Here is a 20,936-nt window from a genome sequence, read left to right as displayed (position 1 = left end):
AAAGGTACAGAGAATAAGTGGCTCAGATGGTAGGGAGAAACTAGACAGGGGGAGGGTAAGAACAGTATGGGAAATGTAGAAGCTAAAGAACTTCTAAGTATGACACATGGACATGAACTAAAGGGGGGAATGTGGGTGGGAGGGGGGTGGAGGGGAGTGAACGGGGGAAAATGGGACAACTGTAATAACATAATAAAATATATTAATAAAATAAAACAAAACAAAACAAAACAAAATAAAATAAAATAAAAAGCAAGAGGGATAAGGCCCTGTACTTACACAGGAACAAAGTCAAATGGAAAGCTTCTCAACAGGACCGACTGACACAGAAGAAAATGAAGCATCTTCGAAGTGCCCAGAGAATTCCATACCCAGCTAAATTCTCATTCAAGAGAAGGTAAAACAAAGGCATTTTTAGACAAAGAAAGAAAGAACTGACCACAAAATTAGTCCTTAGGGATACGCAGCGAGAAGGAGGGAGGAGAGGAGGACAGAGGAACAGAAAGACGACACAGGGCAGGTGGGTACACTGCTGAAGGTCAAACAGGAAAAAACCCCAGGACAGCACAGGGGGTGGGGAGCGGCGAGGGGAGGGAAAGGGGACGAGGGGATGCGAGGAGGGGGAGGAGGAGGAGATAAAGAAGGAGGGAAACAGAAAAGGGCGCGTACAAGACTGTCCCTGCCCTGTTCCAGCTTGGACACAGCTGGAAGGGGACCGAGCAGGACAAGAGGGAACCGGAGAACGCTGCGACTGGTTCAACTGTGATTCAGCTTCAGCAGCCTCACGGCTCCTGCAGGAGGAAACTCACCAGTGACGTTAGGTTTACAGAGCAAGACGAGTGGAAGGGCGGGAAGAAAGGAGAAGTAAAGACACCGTGAACAAGGCACACATTTGAAAGTGAGGATGGCCCAAAGGAGGTGCAAGTGCGGAGTGCTGGCCGGCCTGCCAGAGAGCGCCTTTCTGAGGAGCTCTGGAGAGGTTCGAAGGAGGGACAGGGCCAGACTGTGGAGGGTGTCATTTGTCAACCAGGAATTCAGACGGACGGGACTGGCACCAGGAATCATCAGAGGTTTCTGGGGAGGGCAATGACCTCAGGAAACGAAAACCAGTTCTCCAAGCTTTAACCTGCCAGGGGAAGGCCACGGGGCTCCGGAGCAGAAGAGCAGTGAACCAGACGCTCCCACCCGAGGCAGCAGGGCAGGGAGGCATCGGAAGCCCCAAGCAAGCCACCCACCCACCCGAGCCTCTCCAGTCCCGCCCTCCAGGGCTCTCTCAGTCCGGTCAGGCAGCTGCACCAAGACTCCTGTGGTCACACCCCACCTCCTTACCGTCAGTCAGTGCCCGCTCCCACTGCCCGTCTCCAGCTCAGGACCGCTGATATTTAAATGAAAAAAATAAGGAAAAAAAAAGCCACCAGCATCCACAGAACTGACAAATAACTCCCACTCTCCCCTCCCCCACCCCCACTCCGGCCCAGGAGCAGAGGAAGCAGTTCAGTGGGGAAGCAGGGGAGGGAAAAGACTCCGCCTAGGACTTTAACCAGGTGTGTTACGCTGGGTAAATTACTTAATCTCTGAACTTTGCTTTCTTCATTTATATGAAGTCAGAGATGTTAAAAATGTACCTCAGAGAGAGTCTGTGAGAATTAAATGCAATCACACAGAGGGGAAAAAAGCCGAGGCACCTAGAATGGTGTGTTACAATGGGAAGAACACAAACTCTGGGGTCAGGAAGCCCTGGGTTCGGATCCCGGGCTGGGCCCTGCGGGCCGGCTGGGAGGCACCGGGCAAGGAGCCTGCTGATATCTCAGCACAGGCTCCAAGTCTACCTTTCAGTGAAGTGGCTTGACAAGGAAAGCGAAAACAAAGGAAAAAACAGACTTCCAAGGCTTCTTCTACTTCTAAATTCCGGAAACACGTGAAATTTCCAATATAAATTAATAGATGAAAAAAGTGAGTAAGCTATTTTCTAAATTAAGCATTTTGAAAGCATATTTAAAGACAAGTACACTGAAAATTTACTAAATGATCCAACGAATTTTACTTAAAAAAAATCACATCCTGAAAAGAAGTCCTAAACCAGTAAGCATGCTTACTAACAATAACTGTGTTCTCTGGACAAGAAGATAAGTCTGCAAATAGTCTGCCTTACTAACTCATCGGATTTAACAACCAGACTGGAGATAGCACTTCACTTGTTGACTAACTTCTAAGTGTAGATTAATGGTAAATGTTATAAGTTATTTTATGAACTTACTCAAAAGTACCCAGCTTGAAACTATTCCACTGATCCTTAGCAGTACAGTACAAACGAGTAAAAAAATTCTTCATTGGGAACCAACGGCCAGCAAGCACATTTCAAACAACAGCCGTCCACACCCAGGAGCTAAGAAGACAAGTTCCGGAGAGACCTGCATCTCCACCAGCAACCACAGGGGCAGGGCAGCAAGTTCACACACCACCCAGGCTGCCGGGGGGAGAAACACTGACAGTGTCTAGCTCCACCTACACTGCTAGAAGTCTCGTGTCAAAAGCACTAAATAAATTCTACTGCAGCAAGAATGTTTACTAGATCACTTACCAACTTACAGTTTACAGTTAAACATCTGTATCTACTTTGCAGACATGTATTTTATTCCTAAATATTTCAGGTACATATTGCAGATCTGTGAGAAAGATGATTTGCAAAACCAAGTAAGCTAAGACCTTAACTTAGAAGAAAAAAGACAAAGCAGAAAATGCTCATATGCCTTAATGCTCACGTCCAATGCACCTTAGCAGCCGTACTAGAATGCGTATAGTAAGTAAGGGCAACGAAAAGAAACCGACCCATTTAAAATGCACCTCACCATCTATAAAATAGACGTTACGTTATTTCTCCAAGTAAAGCTCTCAGATAGTGGCACTACTTTAAAAACTCACTTGGATTAAAATGGTTTTACCTTAATCGGTTAAAAACTCTACACCCAAGTCTTTCAGAGACAACTCTGTTGTGTTTGCACTGAATTGCAGAAGTGATGGATGATCCATTCACGCACTGGCCCGCATCTGCACACACAGCTTCCATTTCCACGGTACCCAAAGGACCGAAAACCGAACACTTCCAGTGGAAGACAGACTTCCAAGTTACTAAATATTAAATGGGGGGAACTCTATTAAATGATGCCTTTAAAGGTTATACTCCACCTGCAGCAGAGAAGAGTTGCGGAAGATAATTTGCTGGTTCTAACACATAAGGGTTCTGAGATGTTGCATGTGACCTGGCCCAAAACATAAACGTAGGTGAACTAGAAATTCAGAAAACAAAGAGGGAGTTGCGTGCAGAGATAACCTGCGCTTGTGCAAAAGTGTGTGTTTCGTTTCGTGCGTTCTCATTTTGGGTGGTGTGTGTGCGCGTTTGGGCCCGATGCTCCACTCAGAACGCTAGCCCACGCGAGTGGCATGAACTCCTGACACTACCTATTTTATCTGGAAAAAAAATCCCCCAAAACCCTCTAAACATACGGTACAATATTAGCAACTAAAACATGAAAACTCCCCAAACGAATCAGAAAGAGATCTGTAAGTTTAGTGAAAGCGCGCCGCCGCAGGCCCAGCGACAGTCAGAGGAAGGGACCAGCCCGTGAGGTCCCAGCAGTGGACAGAAAACAGCACCGCGGGCCCACGCCGGTGGGGGCGGGGCAGACAGACATCAGGGCTCCCATCGGAGCCCAGGTTCTGAGGAGGCAGCAGCACAGCTCATGCACGCCGCAGCTCCCAAAGCTGCAAGATGAAAGAAGGGGCCTAGAGAGGAGGGTGACGAAACAGCCCGGACACCCAAGAGGTTCTGGTACCTGCAATGCGGGTCTCAGCTGAACATCACAGAAGAATCCACAGGCAGAGGCTTTGACACAATGGAACACTGGGCGACCGCTAAAGTATCGCGGTAAAAAAACTCAGTGACACCTGGGAACACAGTCGCAGTGTACTGGGAAACGAAGAAAGCAATTTTCCAAGCAGTACTTAGGGTGTGACACCCTTTGGCTGTACCATAGTTATTACAGCACATTATATATACAGCGTGTAACCAGCATCCACTGAAATGCGACTATCTCCAAGTTCCCAAGTCAGTGTTTTCCTAACTCTCGGCTTACCTATATATCTTTTAACTTTCTACAAAAATTTTAATTAGGAGAAAGTACAGAAAGTGTTTTCCCACAGATTGCTTGTTAGTTGCAAGAAGGAAAACAAGGAACTAGACTGCATAGGTCAAAACTACCATCACCAGTGAGGACGGACAGACGCCTTGCGCCTCCGAGCGATGCTCTGGGAAAGACACAGCGTCACTCACGGTCATGTGCCTGGGACTGCATACCCTGAATCTCACCCCGAGGAACCCCCCGTAGGAGCATCCGTTAAAAACGGCAGTGTTACGAGGCACAAAGGAAGTCATCACAGGTTCAAGGGGAAAGAGGGAGGCCCGCTGAAGGCCCCACATCAGAGGGCAGTCAACGTCGCCCAGGACGTATGTCACTGGGCCAGCTCACAACGTGGGATACAGACCGCGCGGGAAAGTACTGCTGCCAGTTTCCTGAATTCAAAGCACTCTGTGTTTGCAGAAGAGAGTAATTTTGTTCTTAAGAAATACAGTTGAAGCCCTGGCTGGCGTAGCTCAGTGGATTGAGCACAGGCTGCGAACCAAAGTGTCACAGGTTCGATTCCCAGTCAGGACACATGCCTGGGTTGCAGGCCACGGCCCCCAGCAACTGCACATTGATGTTTCTCTCTCTCTCTTTCTCCCTCCCCTCCCTCTCTAAAAATAAATAAATCTTTAAAAAAAAATTTACAGTTGAAGCATTACAAGGTGAAAGGGTATGAGGAAGGCAAACTAATCTCAAATACTTAAGAAAAAAACAGCCTGGACACGTTCACAGGAGAGAGGAGTGAGTGACGCGAGAGCACGTGGGACAAGACGCCAACCACTGGTGGACGTGTGCGAAGGGTGCACTGCTTTGCTCTCTGGTGCTCTCACAGCCTTCCTGTGAGCCTGAGATTATTTCAAAAGGAGAAGGGAGGGAACCCTGTAAATTGTGTGGAATTTTACAGAAGCTTCTCAACTTAAAAACGTGCAACTTGCAAAATTCCACAGGAACTAAGGAAGCTACCACCCAATCAAGGGTCCAGCTCCACCCACCCACAGGTGGCCTCAGCGGGCGCTTGTGTCCCTTCTGCCCTCAGGGCCCGCAGGTGGCCTTTTGGAGCGAAGCTGCAGGGACATGCAGACACTTGTGCCTCCTGCTAACACAACGGATAGTGCCAGTGAGTATGACTTAGGAGGCGGAATGTCCTTTGGATCTGCCAGCTTGGGGGACATTTCAAACCCCCAAGTCTCCCCATGTTTTAGTGTTCACCCCCTCGTCCCAGGACACTCCCCACCCAAGGAGAGTCATGGCTGTGGTAATTTACTATAAAGCGATGGGGAAGTGTCCCTCACATGCGCTTCGAGAATGAAGGAAAGGGAGGGCAGAAGACAGAAGAGGGGGAGGGAGAGTGAGTTTATTTACCCGCTGCTTTACGCCAGTCCCCTGGTTTCCCAGAGACTGTGGCGATCCGAGGGGAGGCCGTGCGGTGCAGCCGAGCTCACATAACCAGCTAATGGCAGGGGTAGGTCGCGAGCGAGGCTTCTGTTTGCTGATCCTCAGCACTTTCTGCAAAGCCCCATTACGCTCTCCCTACCAACCCTCAATTACACGTTTAAATACGGTGGAAATGCACGGCGTGGCAGAGGCAAAATACCTAGTTTCCCTCTTCACTCGTAATAAAATTCCTTACGGGAACAAGATGACAAAGGGAAGAGCGTGCACAGAGGCTCGAGTGGTAAAACCCTTTGTCCCTGCCACTCAGGGACGTGCCAGTAGTTGGGCGTCGTGTAATTAGAGGGCAAAACGTGCATGAGAAGGGAGGCGCCAGGAACTCGTCTGGAGAAGCAGGTACAAAGAAAGGGCAAGGTTTGTCACAGGGAAAAAAAAAAAGGCTGGACTTGAACCTGTGGGCAATCAAAAGTCCGAGTCCTTATAAATGGACTATTAAATTACATGAACTTAGAAGTCTTATTCAGAAGGAGATACATACACTGAGACCACATTATTCATTCCTATAGATCAAAAGTCTCAACAAATGAACATCCATGTGACAATTTCAAGTACAAGAGACCTTCGATGTGGATTAGGGATTTGCCCCAAAACATCTTGAAAAATCCTCACACTACAGTAGAACTAAATTGTTTTTACTCTTACAGACCTTTTTAATGATCCTAAAAATACTGAAATAAGTTACACTTACTTGCATTATCATACAAAGTGCAGAGTAGACTAATCATGAATCTACATCATGAATTTAAGCCACCACGGTATCTTACATTACACTTTTTAATTTACCCAAAACTCCTCTCCCCAGACCTGTTTTCGCTTCTCGTCGGCGTCATCCGCACCAGGAGTCGGGTCCAGCAGCACGAAGAGCGCAGGCTGAGGGGTGTGCCTCCCGGGCGGGGGGCTGGGAGCAAAGTCGTGTGGTCGGCAAAAGTACGAATCATCCAATGTCATGCACCCTCCCAGTCATTCAGGGAACAATGAAAACCACAAGTGTTAATCTGTGAAAGACGGAGGTCTATTCCACCAGCAACTGACTGGGCAAAGAGAGCATCAGGTACTCGAGTAGTGAAGGCCCCACCGGTCTTCCCAAAGTGACAATGCCCTTAATGACAAAACTATTTGCACAGCAAGTTACCGCTCACACACACACAGCTTAAAGTCACTTCAGCAGAAGGATTTCAAGAAATGTTGTTTTAGTAAATTTACAACCTGGTTTTCCATTAGAACATTTTACGGAGAACCGAGAGGACTGGGTGTCTGAAGATGTTTACTGCTGCCTACGGTCTGGGGCCCCCCCTGACCAGACAGAAAGAATTTCCTGTATAAACACTGAGGTGTTGTGGAGAACATAACACTGTTCTTCATTTATTTTAGCAGCCCCCTGGAGACAAAAATCACTACACTCTACTTAGGGCACTGAGGCTCAGAGAGGTCAAGAAAAGGGGTATCTCCTAAGAGCAAAAAACCTTTCCTAGAAATTTCTGCCTTCCTTCCTCCTCCCCAACCCAGCCCCCCAAAAGGAAGGCTTCCCTACGTGTCGCTTTTGCTACTACTGGCCATCAGATGTCTGGTTACTTATGTCTGCCAGAGAGGAAACGCCAGGAAAGCCTTCAAAGAGATCTGATATTTGAGATGAGTCTTAATGCACAAAAAGTGGGCAGATGGAGAGGAAATGGTGAGGACACCCCTAGCAGAAGAGATAATATTCACAAAGGCTTAAGAATGGAAGCAATCAGCATGACAGGGGAACGTTAGCTAATTCTTTGCAAAAAAAACAAAAAAAAACAAAACAAAACACAAGTGTGTGTGAGTGTGCATGTGTGTGAACATGGCACAATCCACGGCAAAGGCCGACTGGAGCCGGATCAGGAAGCACTCAGCAACGGCATGGGAAGAAACATACACTTTATCCTCTGACTCAAGATTTCTTTCTTAACGAAGAGACCATGAAGTAAACCCTAGGGTCGTGACCTCCCCCCAAACATGAGAACTATCTAATCCACACACACACAAAAATTAATTTGCCTGGATCCACAGCTGTCAAAGGGACTCAGGAATAAAAGTGTCTAAGAGCCACCACGGTGGGCGACTGGGGGTCACAGTGTAATTACAGACCAGGGATGCGCGCTCTAACACTTTCATTCTAGAAAAGTAACCGGCAACACCCGTGGCGGGAGATGGTTAGGGAGAGAGAGCAGTGAGCGAGCAGGAAGGTTACACCAACCAGGAGACTGTAAGTGTGTTTTTTAAAACCTAATTCCAGAGACTTTTCAAAGGTGACCTTGCTGTACTTGACTGGCCGCCTGCAGCGGGCTGCGGGCAAGGAAGGAACTAGGCATGCCTTATCATTCTGCTTCCCGTGTCAAGTGCACGTCACGGCCTCATTCCACACCATCATCATCAGTGAGAGCCATCAGTACCGCAGAGCAGTGGCAACTGAATGGAAACCACTTTCTTCCACGCGCAACCAACCCGCCACCAGGAGCCAAGGGACCAGTGGTGTCCCAAAGAGGAAATGCTGATGGTCTAGCATTTCCAGGGGCTGGCCAGCTACGGCCCACCAGCCGAGTGCTGCCCTGTTTTTGAGAATGAAGCCGCACCCATTCGTTTATACTGTTTAAGGTTGCTTTCGGCACACGGAGGCAGACCCAAATAGGTGCGACAGTGGCTTTATGGCTTGAAAATCAGAAAAAAATGCCTAGAGTATTTACTATCTGGGCCTTCCCAGAAAGTGTGCAGACTTCAGGTCTGGAGTGAAAACAGGCACCCAGCGTCCACCCCAAAACGTGCTCCTTTGGGACAAGAGAGGGGAGCCCCGTGCGGGGAGGGCCGTGTGGCCCCATCCGGCCGTGGGGCATCCGTGCCCTGGCAGCAGCAGCAAACGGCTCCTCGTCAAATCGAACGTACGAAGTTCCAAGCACTGATCTGTTTGGAAAACCACAGCGCCCCACAAGCCCCAGGCTGAGGGCCAGTGTCCTCAGCCCAATCCAAAGCCTCGTCCCTCCCCTCCCGCTCCCACTCGGATCCACCTCTGCTCTCTCCCAGGCTGCCTTTGAAAACGGAAGATGACGACAGTACTCAGGTCCATGCGTCACCGCGTGAAAGCACTGACCTATCTGCTCTGAGAACAGGGTCCTGGCCTGTCTGTGGAACCACGGCAAAAAGGCACCTAGGTGGGTGTTTTAAATTAATGAAGCTTAACTCTGATTTTCCGATTTCAAGTAGCACTAATTGTTTCAAAAGCAAACAAAAACCAAATTTTAGTCCATCGATTATAATTAAGCTCCACTGGTGGCCTCTATTAGACTAAGTTGGGAAATTATGCGTATGGTGGTGGTGATGTTTTTAACAGTTTTTTTTCCCCCCCAAATGATACGAAAACAAATACTGCAACATATCCAAATAGGCCAACTCCAGGTGGCTACACAGAAATAATTATTTCAAAAATGAAAGTCTCATAAGCACATCAATGACCCAGACAGTCCCAAAAGTCTGAGACATTTTCTCCAAAGATTTTTGTTTAGTGACTTGTTCTGCCAATAGGTTCAATACAAGATTCAAATAATAGGCACTTCAAGTGACTTGAGATACTTTAACTCAGGGCTCTCAACCTTGTGCACTCTTGTCACCTGGGACCACGTGGTCAATTCTTGTTGAGAAGGACCTGGCTGCTCTGTGAGGGATGCCTGGCGGTCTCTGTGGCCTCTCCCCACCAGATGCCATCCACGGTTCTGGCACCCCAGTATCCCCAGACACTGCCAGATGCCCCTGGGAGGCCAAACCACCCCGGCTGAGAACTGCTGCTCCGAGCAATTTACATTTCTTAATGATTCCTAAGAAAAAGATGGCAATAGACTTGTTTCTGCTTTGTGAATGTTTAAAGTAACTATGTGAAAGGCACAGTAACAATGCATGTTATGTAAGCAGTTTTTCGTAAATCTTTTATCAATTCATATCAACATTAGGATGTTCATTGTATCACTTTAAAAAAACAGCTTTAGCCCTGACCAGTGTGGCTCAGTTGGTTGGGCATCGTCCCACAAAGCAAAAGGTGGGCAGTTTCCTTCCCAGTCAGGGCACGTGCCTGGGCTGCGAGGTGCAGCCTGGGTCGGGGGGTGTGAGATGACGTTTCTCTCACACTTAGATGTTTCTCTCCTCCTCCTTCTCCCTCCCTCCCTTTCTTTTGAGGTCTGTCCAGAAGGTATCCACCTATAGAATATGAAAAATAGGGAAACTTATTGAAGAAGAATCAAGACACACCTTGGTCCCCTTCAAAGCAGGCACCTGGGGTCCTCACACAGTTGTCCCAATCGCCATCAGCTACCCAGTTCTATTTTCTTGAATCTCATCGACAGTCTGAAATCTCTTTCCTTTCAAAGGTTATTTTTAGTTTGGGGAAAAGCCAGAAGTTGCAGGGCGCCAAATCTGGGCTATAGGGGAGCTGAGTCACCTGAGTGATTTGATGTTTCCCCAAAATACTCCACATGAGGTATGATGCATGAGCAGGTGTGTTGTCATGATGAAGCTGCCAATCATCAGTTGCCTATAGATGCAGCCTTCTGAATCATCCGAAGAGTTCCCACAAAGGAATGTTCAAGCTTAGTGCGAAAGCTGATGCAGATTCACTGTTCTACTTGCTCAGTCATTTTGAATGTGATGACCACACAGTACACGTGCTCCCTCAGTGGCATCCACCGCCCACACTGACTAGTACAGTGAGATCATTGCACACACATGCGCATTCCAGTCCACTCTTTTTGGCTGCCAGGTTACATCGATGTCACGCAAACTGTTCTTGTTCTATTCACAATGGCTGGACTTCTCCTGGGCAGACCTCACGTCATCCGTGAACAAACCTCCGCCATCAGGAGAGTGAACACATTCTGTCGCTTGCAAGTGTCCGGCTCCTAGCACTCGGCATTGTGGATTTATTTCCAGAGTCACTGCACTGCTGTGTGTCAGCAAACAGTGCACGCCTTTTTACTGCCCAGTAGTACAGATGTATCGTAATTTATCTATTCACCTACTGATGGGCATCTGGGTTTCAGTGATTCTTACAAATAATGCTGCTGCGAGTATTAGTGTATAAGTCTTTTCTCTTCAATAAATATCTAGGTATGGAATAGCTGGTGGGTCTATATTTAACACTTTAAGAAACAACCAAACCACTGTAAAGTGGCTACTCTGGTTTACAGTCCCAATAGCAAAGTGGAAGCGCCAGTCCTCTCGCCCTTTCCAACAGCAGGCAAAGCCAGTCTTTTTTTCTTTTTTTAGCCATTCTATACTACGTTTGCAGTAGTTTCTGAGAGTTCTGAATATATCCTAGATATAATTAATCAGATATTTGATTGGCAAATGTTTTCTCCAGCTCGTCTTTCCATTCTCTTAACAGTCTCTTTCAAAGAGCGAACACTGTGCATTTGATGAAGCTCATTCTATCACCGTGTGATTTTACGGACTGTGCTTTTGGTGTCGTACCTAAAAAATATCTGCCCAACTCGAGATCGCAAAAGTGCTCTGTGTCTAAAAGTCGTATAATTTTAGGTTTTACATCTCGGTCTATATTCATTTTGATTTAGTTTTCCTATGCAGTGCAAGACACGGGTTGAAAGTCGTCTGCTTATCCATGGATATCTGGCCTCCATGAACAAACGACCTTCCTTCACTGGAACGGCTCCGGCCCCCGCCCCCCCCCCCGCCCCCGTCAACACTGCCACGCTGTTTCCTTCAGTTTTATAATGAACTGTGACATCAGGTGGCATCAGCTCCCCAACTCTGTTGGTTCTTTTTCAAAGTTGTTTTTGCCATTATAGGTCTTTTCAATTTCTACGTGAATTTTAGAATTGGCCTCTCAGTTTCTATGAAAAAGCCTGTCCAAATGTTGATTGGGACTGCAGTGCGTCAACAGATGGGTCTGGGGAGAAGTGTCATCTCAGCAACAGTGAGTCTTGCTACCCACGAACAAGGAACACCGCTCCATCTATCGAAGTGTCACCTAATTTTTAACTGTGTTCAGCAATGCCGTGTAGCTTTCAGTATTTCGTACATGCTGCCACTGGTTCTATTAAATTTCAGTTCCGACTGTTTGCTGCCGGTATAAAGAAGTGCACTGATATTTATAGGCCGATCACGTATCCCGCAGCTCCACCAAACTCAGTTCTTAGTTCTAGCAGTTTCACAGGTTCCATCAGACTCTCTGAGTCAATGTCATCTTCAAAAAAAAGGTACTTTTACTTCCCCCTTTCCGTTCCAGACACATTTTCTTTCTTTTTCTTGCCTGACCACTGGCTAAAACCCCCAGTACACCCTGGAACAGAAGTGGGGAGAGCAGACGACCCTGTGTCTTCTACTTTTAAAACGACATTATCTGTCATTTTTTTTCAGAGATGTCCTTTATTGGGTTGAAGTTCCTTTCTGAGCCTAATTGGCTCAGTGAAGGTAAGATAGTCAGGTGCTTTTTTTTTTTGCATTTACTGAGATGATCATAACTGGATAACAGTGAATTACACTGAATGCTTTTTAAATGTTAAACTAACCTCGAATTCCTGGAATAAACCCCACCTGTTCATGATGTATTATTGTTTGAAATAAGCTGTTGCATTCAATTTGCTACAATGTGTGCAGAATTTCTGCATTTATGCTCATGAGATATTTCTGTATAGTCTTCTTTTCTCATAGTGTCTGTCTAGTTTGAATATGAGGGTAATATTGGCCCCCCACAGTGTTAATGAGCATGCCCACCTTTGCAATTTTCCACCAGTGTTTAAAACTGGTGTAACTCCCTCCTTAAATATTTAGCAGAATTCACTTGTGAAGTCATCTGGGCCTCGAGTTTTGTTATCGTTTTTGTTGTTCTTGTTTTTGGTGGAAATATTTTAATCACCAATTCAGTTTCTATTCCGGGCTATTCAAGTTGTCTCTTCTTGAGTGAAATCTGGTAGTACCTTTTGAAGAATCTGTCCAGTTGATCTCTGCTGTAAAATTTACAGGCATACAGTTGTTCACAGTACTCTCGGTATCCCTTTATCATCTGCAGAATCTGTACTGACATCACCTGTCATCCCTGACGCTAACCAGTTTGGCTGCAGCTTTATCCATTTTACTGATCTTCTCCCAGAACCAGTTTCTGGTTTCGCTGATTCTGCCCATTGTGTTTCTGTTTTCTATACATTGACCTTTACCACTCCCCTTCTTCCAACGACTTTGGTTTCATTCACCTTCTCCTCATTTCTTAAGGTGAGATCAGAGATCATTAATTTGAGGCTTTTTTTTCCTTTTCTAATACAGGCATTCAGTGCTATAAATTCCCCCCTAAGTAATGCTTTGGGGGCCTCTTACAAAGTCTGATATATTGTGTTTTCATTTTCATTCAGTATAGAATGCTAATTTCCTTCTGATCTCTTCTTTGACCCATCGGTCATTTACAATTGTATTCGTATCCAACTACTGGTAAATTTTCCATATACTGTGGAATACTACTCAGTCATAAGAAAGGATGAAATACTGCCATTTGCAACAATGTGGATGGACCTTAAAAATATTAGTCAGAAAAAGCTAAGAACCGTGTGATTTTACTCGTATGTGGGATATAAAACTGAAACTCATAGACACAGATAACAATGCGGTAGTCACCAGAGAGAACGGGGTGGGGGGGGGTTAGTAAAGGGTAAAGTAGACCAGAGATACGGTGACAGAAGGTGATTTGATCTTGGGTGGTGGGCACACAATGCAACCTACAGATCAGTGTCATACAAATGTACACTTGAAATCTAGATGATTTTATTCACCAATGTCACCCAAATAAATTTAATTTTAATTTTCTGCTAATTTCTTGCTTAATTCCACTGTAATCAGATAACACAGGACTTCAATCCTTTTCAATGACTGAGACATGTTTTGTGGCCCCAATCACTGCCCATCGTGGGAGCTGTTCTGGGTGCACTTAAGAAGAGCAAAGAGGAACATTCTGCTGCTGTTAAGTGGATTATTCTATAAACATTAATTAGGGAGATGAAACTGATTAACAGTATTGTTCGAGTCCACTGTATCTTTGTGATTTTCAATACTCAAAAGAGTAGGAAATCTCCAACTAAAACTGAGGATCTGGCCGTTTCTTCTTGGACTTCACCAGTTTCTGTTTTATGTATTCTTGAGATTCTGTTATTAATGGCACAAATGTCAGAATGGTGTGTCCTCTTGATTGACCAACCTCTTTATCGTTATGCAAAGACATCTTTTATCCTTGGAAGTATTCTTTGCTTTGAATGACGTCCACTTTGATATTAACGCAGCCCCTCCATCTTTCTTTCAACTATCGTAAATACAGTATTTCTTTCCCCATCCTTTATTTTTAACCTACTTGTATCTTTGTATTTAAAGTGTGCTTCTGATATAGGCAAGGACATAGTTGGGTCTTGCTTTTCTATACAACCTGACAATCTCTGCCTTCTAGCTGGTATGTATAGTTCATTTATATTTGACATGATTATTAATATGGTTAGGTTTTTAGGTTTATTATCTTGCTATTTGTCCCATGTTCTTTTTCTTATTATTATGCTTCCTTCTGAATCAGATTGAGTATATTTTCTGATTCCATTTTATCTCTTTTGTTGGCTTATTACCTATAATGTTTTAAAAAACAGGATTGCTTTAGGATTTACTGTATACATCTTTTAACTTACCATGGTCTACCTTCAAGTAATACTATACCACTTTACGTATAGTGTAAGAAACTCATGGTGGTATGCTACCTCGTCTCATATCTTGCCCACCTAAGTCTCTGTACCCGAGCTATATATTAAAATAAGAGGGAAGTATTAGAAAAGTGTAAAATGAATAATAGTAACAAATGGAGACTTTCTCCCTAGTTTTATTTAAAAAGGAAAATTAGAACTGAAAAAAAAATTGGCGTTTAAAATTAAAACTCCACAACTGCTCCTCCTGGGTTCAAATCCTAGCTCTGCCACTCGTGTGTTGTGCAACCTCAGGCAAGATGACTAGCCTGTTTCTCAGTTTTTACAATTCCTCTTTGAGATGAAGGTAACGCCAGTACCCACTCCACCAGGTTATTATGACCACCCACTGAGTTAATGTAGGTAAGATGGTTAGAATAGCACCAAGCATCTATTAAATGCTTAATAAATAGCACGTCCCATTATGCACATTGAGTAAGGCAGTATTTTTCAATTCCCCCTGCACACCCTAAAATAATCTCGCTTACTCAGCCCACATGCCAGGTCGCACTGCTCTAAGGGAATCAATCTGCAAGCAAATTAACCCCCTGGGCTCTTTTAGTTGCAACACATTTATTCAAATGACCCCAAATAGTATTATATATGAAGCTGTTTATGGAACATTTGTCATGTGCTTAGAATGGTTCTAAAAGCATTCCATATATCATCTCATTTAATCCTCACATCGACCCTATGAGGAAAGGTATTGTGACGTTTATGTTACAGAGGAGGAATGACAGAAAGTTAAACCACCTGCCTGAGGTTACTCACCTAGTGAGAGACAGAGCCAGAATCCACTGCCGCGAGTCTGACTCTTTCCTGGGAAAAAACTGGCTGCAGGTCCCTGAAGGGCAGGAGCCGCAGAAGTATTTGCATAATGGGAGGAGCGTATCTACAGGGCCGGAAACCAGACTTCTCGGTCTCACGCTCAGACCACACGGTTTCTCCTGAGAATTGCTACGCTTCTCTGGGCGCAGAGGCACCGAGAACCTCTCGGTAACCAGAGGTTCTTTCCTGGTTACCAACGGGCTTCCTCATCTCCTGTATCACTTCCGTGACTCACAGCTTCTGCTTCTACTGTACTTACTTTCCGTCTCTTAAACTTCAGTTCTACAGGCCTGTACGCTAATGCATCCTTACAGCTTCGGCTCCCATGGCTCAACGGCAAATTAATTCCGTGCTTCCTATAAAAATGGCTGTAATTTCCCCCAACTAGGGCAATCCTGGATGTTTAGCGGGGGCTTACAAATTAGTGGCCGTTACATGAAATGCCCATTCCTGGACCAGTCAGTTGCAATACACTTCTACATGGTAAGAAAGAAAATAAAAAACCACAGCCACTGAGAGCTCCTGTGCAAGGACTGTAGGGAGAGCCGGTTTCCTCCAAAGGAACTGTGGGCGGGCTGGAACAACAGCATGTCCAGGGCACCGAGTCAGCCCAGTCACCACTCGTCTGAGGCTCAGAAGCCGTGTCAGTATTACTAAGCTACTTGGCGATGACAGTGAGACAGCAGTTATAAATACACACTCTGGTTGTGATTAGGGAGAGCACATCACGTGCAGGGTCGCAGACGCACAGCGGGAGCCACAGGCCTGGCCACGGGTAAACGAAAGGCTGCCCTACTATGCCACCAGCGCTGTCGCCGAGAGAAGGAAAACCCACCGTCACCCGTCACTGTCAGTTCTGCTCAGAGGCAGAAGGACTAATCATCGATGACCCGTCCACTCCTACGGCTTCACCTGCGGGGTCACAACAATGGACGGAGGCAGGAAGGAGACGCGTTGCATTGTCTCTACAGCCCGTTCACTGCTGCCCACACTGTTCAGACAGACAGACAGACAGACAGACAGACAAGGGCAGACAGAGGCTTCGCCAGTAGCTCTAGTTCCCTCGTTCAGAGCTCCAGGTGAGACCCCGAAAAACCTCGCAGACGGGTTCCATCCAACACTTCTGGCTTTCTGAACAGCAGAGGAGGGCTTTGAATTTAAAGCTTCCTGCTGCTACATGATTAGCTAAGACCAAGTAACAGGGGCAGAAAGGAAAAAGTTACTTATTACTATTACTTACTACTATCACTTCCCTATCAATGTTGTTTTAAGCCTTTACTTTGGGGAGGTTAGTTACCGAATACATTAAAAACTAGAAGGCTTTTCTGAAGGAATAAGAAGGGGGAAGGGGGAAAAGAGACGACAGGCTGTAAACTGTTTGCAGTTTTCCTCCAATCTTCATTTACCAATTTGAAACCTACAGCCTCAAGAAGAAAGGAAACAGGGAGAAGCTAAAAGTAACAGTATGCACTCTCATCTGAACTGCAATCTGCTTTATGTCTAAGGGCTGAATAATCTGGTCCCACCTTGTCAAACGTAACCGCACCTCGCATCCCGCCCCCAAAGAACCCGTGGATCCAGAGCGCGCCAGAGAGAGACTAACGCCTGCAGCGCGGCGGCATTTCCGGGCGGGCTCCCCCAATGCCTGCGCTTACCTTCTACCCGCGGGGAACGCAGTCCCCCGAGGACCACCCCCGCCCTCGCTGCGCCTCCTCTCCCGGGAGCCGCACTTCAGTGTGCTGTGCAACTGCATGTTATTTAGTGTGGTTTCACGGGTAAGATTTTGTTTCTCACCAAGACGAAGAAAACGTGTTTAAAGACTAAGACTTACACGAGACTTCTGTGATAACTTTTACAAGTACCGTGCTCAGCGAAACCGTTCAAAAACACTGCCGACAAAAAGAAGCAAGTCAAAACCGGAGTTTCTTATCCATTAGGTACTCCCCAAACACTTCTCTTTTAGTGGACTTACCCCTGGTCCCTCCAGCTTTGAGGGACAGGATCTCAACCACACAGGCCTATTAAAAAGCATATCCTCAAATCAAAACTAAAAGCACAGGAGGTTATCCTAGCAACTTACAGATGAAAGCCATATTGATCAAACCTAAAATCCATATTCATCTACCACTTACAAAACCCGAAAATCTATAAAGATTTCAGCACGTTCAGAAGAGCAGCTTAAGAACAGCAACGGCAAACATACAGATTTGTTGTGTGAGCTAAGGCCAGAAAGCCGGAGACAATCTGGGCAGATCGGGGGAGTCTACGTCAGGATTGGAAGTGGTCTAGAGAATTTCCTCCAGTAACCCGAGAGACCCAGAGCAAGCCCAGACACAGGAGAAGCCAGGCTGCGATTCCGCCTGCTCTCTGCGGTCCTCAGCGAGGAAGAGTGAAGAGCTAATTCAGCTAAGCACTTTGCTTACCACACTTCTCATTTAATCTCTACAAGGACGTTAGGAGAAGATACTCTTATGCGGACTTTACACATAAGGGAGGCTGGATAATAAAGAAATTGGGTAACTTGCCCAGATGCATACAAACTTTCAGCACAGGCTTAAAACCACTATCCGTGTCACACGAAAAAAACTTACTTAAATTTTAAATTATTTGACGGAGTTCAAGGACACTCAGGTGCATTATTAGAAATTCAAGGCAACATGAAATTGCAGTTTTGCCATTTGCACTCCTTTCGATGTAAATTCAACTACAGGTTTATACACTTAATAGAAAATGCCAACTGGTAATTTTTGGACTAGACCCAACTAAAAGTAATGTTTCTTGAGCAAGCACGTTTGTGTACGTCACTCCTTGTTCAAAACACCATTAACTTTATGACAGCTAATCATGTAAAAAGACAAGTATTAGATCTTACTAAACTAGGGTGAATTATGATGAAAAACTTTTAAGCCATAAAAATACTAGAAATAAACATAGGTAAATGTTCCTGTCTTTTGCCCAATTGTTTTAAAATTGGGCTGCCTGTACCTTGAAACACCAATCCAAAAGAACCTTTGCACCCCCGATGTTCATAGCAGCACAATTTACAGTAGCCAAGTGCTGGAAGCAACCTAGGTGCCCATCAGTAAATGAATGGATCAAAAAACTATGGTACATTTACACAATGGAATTCTACGCAGCAGAAAGAAAGGAGCTCCTACCCTTTGCAACAGCATGGATGGAGCTGGAAAGCATTATGCTAAGCGAAATAAGCCAGGCAGTGAAAGACAAATGCCATATGATCTCACGTTTAACAGGAACCTAATCAACAAAACAAACAAGCAAAATATAGTCAAAGTCACTGAAATAGAGGACAGGCTGACAGTGACCAGAGGGGAGAGAAGAGGGAATTTTAGGGGAGAATGGGAAGGGTTTACAGGAACAAGTATGAAGGACACATGGACAAAAAAAAGGGGGGGGGGTGGAAGTGGGAGGCAGGTGGGGAGGGATGGGCGGGTGGGACCAAAAGGCAGAAAACTGTACTGGAACAATGACTAAAATAACAGTAATAAAAAAAACTGGGCCACCTGTACTTTTTTGACATACATTTTCTAAACACTAAGGTTGCAAGTGTCCTATCCGATTTAACTGGTGCTGGCAATTTTTTTGGTGTGTCGCTTGCCTTTTCACTCTGTTAATGGTGAAAGTACTTCTTTAATGAACAGAAGTCCTTCTTTAATGAAGAACAATGTATCGGTCTCCTCTTCCCTGCTTAGTACTTTTTCTGTGGGGTTGAAAAGAAAAATCTTTGCCCACCACAGGGTCATGTAGCTACTCTTCTGTTTTCTCCCAGAAACTGTAATTCTCCCGTCCTCATTACATCTACAGCTCCCTGAAGGAGCACATAGTCCCCAGGTTACCAAACTATTCCAGAAAACAGCAAAAAAAGAGAAAGTTTCATAACTCATTTTACATAGCCAGCATAACTCTGAGGCTACAATACATACACATAAACGTCTGATGAATGTATCTACTGATCAATGTAGGTTTCTTAAAAACTGTAAACAGAGGCAAACCAGGTTCAGCAGTACAGGAGGAAGGAAAAAGCACACGCAACACAGCTAAGTGGGGTTGGGCCCGATAATACAAACACAAACAGGAGATAATCTATGCATGGGATACATCTATCAGCAGGTTAATGGAGGAAATGCATATGATCATCTCCGCCAGTACAGAAAAAGCACTTGATAAAATTCAATACTTACGATATTTTAAAAACCTTACAAAACTAAGGCTAGAAAGTACTTCTTAATCTTTTACAGTTATCTGTCAAAATGTACGTAGGGAGAGGCTGGTAAAAAGGTACACACGCTCAGCTGTACGATGAAAAAGCCCAAGGATCTAGTGTATAATGGCGTAACTAAGTTGGAGACGCGGTTTCACACAGCTGAAATTTGGTAAGAAAGTAGAACCGAAGTGTTTTCACCACAAAAAGGGTAAGCCCGTGTGGTGACGGTGTGCTGAGCTGCTGGGGGGCACCTGTCACAATGGACACCCCCCCCAATACTCACTCTGCACATGTCCTCTTACCGTTCTGTCAAGTGTATGTACCTCAATCAGGCGGAAAACACTGAACAGCATCTGTTATGTTCTCTCATTTCTGTACAAGGTTCCTTCTTATTGTGGATGTGTTATGTGTGTGTGCAATTACTTGTATGCTAGTTAAAACACAAATGCATTAGAGACAAACAATTCTGTCATAGTGTTTACCTTCTCATACAATCTTTCTTGCAAGTTACCGAGGCGTGTGTTCCGACAAAACAAAGGTGGGAACGAGAAAGCAGAAGGCCCAGATGCAGGGCCCACAGGCTCAGCCAGGGGCGAGGCAGGGAGAGCTCTCGGTCTCGGGGAAGGGCCACCGTGCCACCGCTGTGTGCAAGAGGGGGCCGCGGTGCAAATCTGAGCAAAAGGATGAAGAGCCCTCAGACTTTTCCAATTAAAAAGCAAAACTGAACGATCAATTACTTGATGTGTTTGAACATATGGGGATGGTTTCGAGGGGGAAAAAGAAAAGAGACAAATAGGAGACCAAACAAAAAACAAAAATGAAGAAAAAAATTTAACTCCGGGAGATTTAATTATAGTACATTGAAAGGTTCAATGCTGAACACATGTACGAAGCCACATTAGTGACTTAACAAAGATTTAACCAAAAGCATGCTTGAACCATACTGGGAGACAAGGGGAGGGGAAGTCCAAGGTAGCATAGACTCACAGCACAGACTCATCTCCCACAGCAGGAGGCCAACCAATACTATTGAAGATTGACAAATAAATGTTTTAAAATATGCAAGTCAGTACCAGGAGAAAACAGCGAGAACCACGAGGACGGGTGCTCTGAGAGCAGGCCCCGGCAGGGGAAGTGACACGACAATGAGGTGAGGGGCTGGCGTTTTTCACCCTACATCCTGCCACATAATGGTCCTTTTACCTGCACAGGTGTACTATTTAAAGTCAAAACCAAAAGTGTTATTAAAACAAAACTAGTGGTTTTCGGATCCTTTAATACAAATGATCTCCCTCACCCCACGAATATTATTGACTATGGTGCCAGGTGCTTTTCTATGTGCTAGGAACGCGACAGTGAATAAAATTCAGCCCTTGCCTTCATGAAGCTTACACCCAGGGGGAAGCAGATAATAAACAAATTATCGTATGCCATGTTGTCAGATGAATTGATGTGAAAAAAAAAATACAGATAAGGGTCAAGTGTGACTGGGATGCTATTCAGGTACAGTTCTCAGAAAAG

The 20,936-nt window shown here is 45.3% G+C and overlaps 1 protein-coding gene across 4 annotated transcripts in view; it reads right to left on the bottom strand.

The window, feature by feature from the left end:
• Positions 1-20,936, bottom strand: part of RALGPS2 (Ral GEF with PH domain and SH3 binding motif 2) — a 123,831-nt gene that overhangs the window by 96,327 nt on the left and 6,568 nt on the right. The window contains exon 1 of one of the 4 annotated variants that reach the window (XM_045838371.1): positions 15,134-15,244. The exons of 2 other annotated variants lie outside the window; for them this stretch is intronic. The gene's annotated coding sequence lies outside the window, so the exon portion shown is untranslated. Of the gene's footprint in view, positions 1-1,329; positions 1,459-15,133; positions 15,245-20,936 lie in introns of those variants that run through there. One more of the 4 variants, XM_045838370.1, reaches the window with a different exon arrangement.

The sequence above is a fragment of the Phyllostomus hastatus genome, unplaced genomic scaffold, assembly GCF_019186645.2.
Source record: "Phyllostomus hastatus isolate PE091 unplaced genomic scaffold, TTU_PhHast_1.1 phas_contig_283, whole genome shotgun sequence".
NCBI classification, from domain to species: domain Eukaryota; kingdom Metazoa; phylum Chordata; class Mammalia; order Chiroptera; family Phyllostomidae; genus Phyllostomus; species Phyllostomus hastatus.
This window is presented reverse-complemented; position numbering and strand designations above follow the sequence as displayed.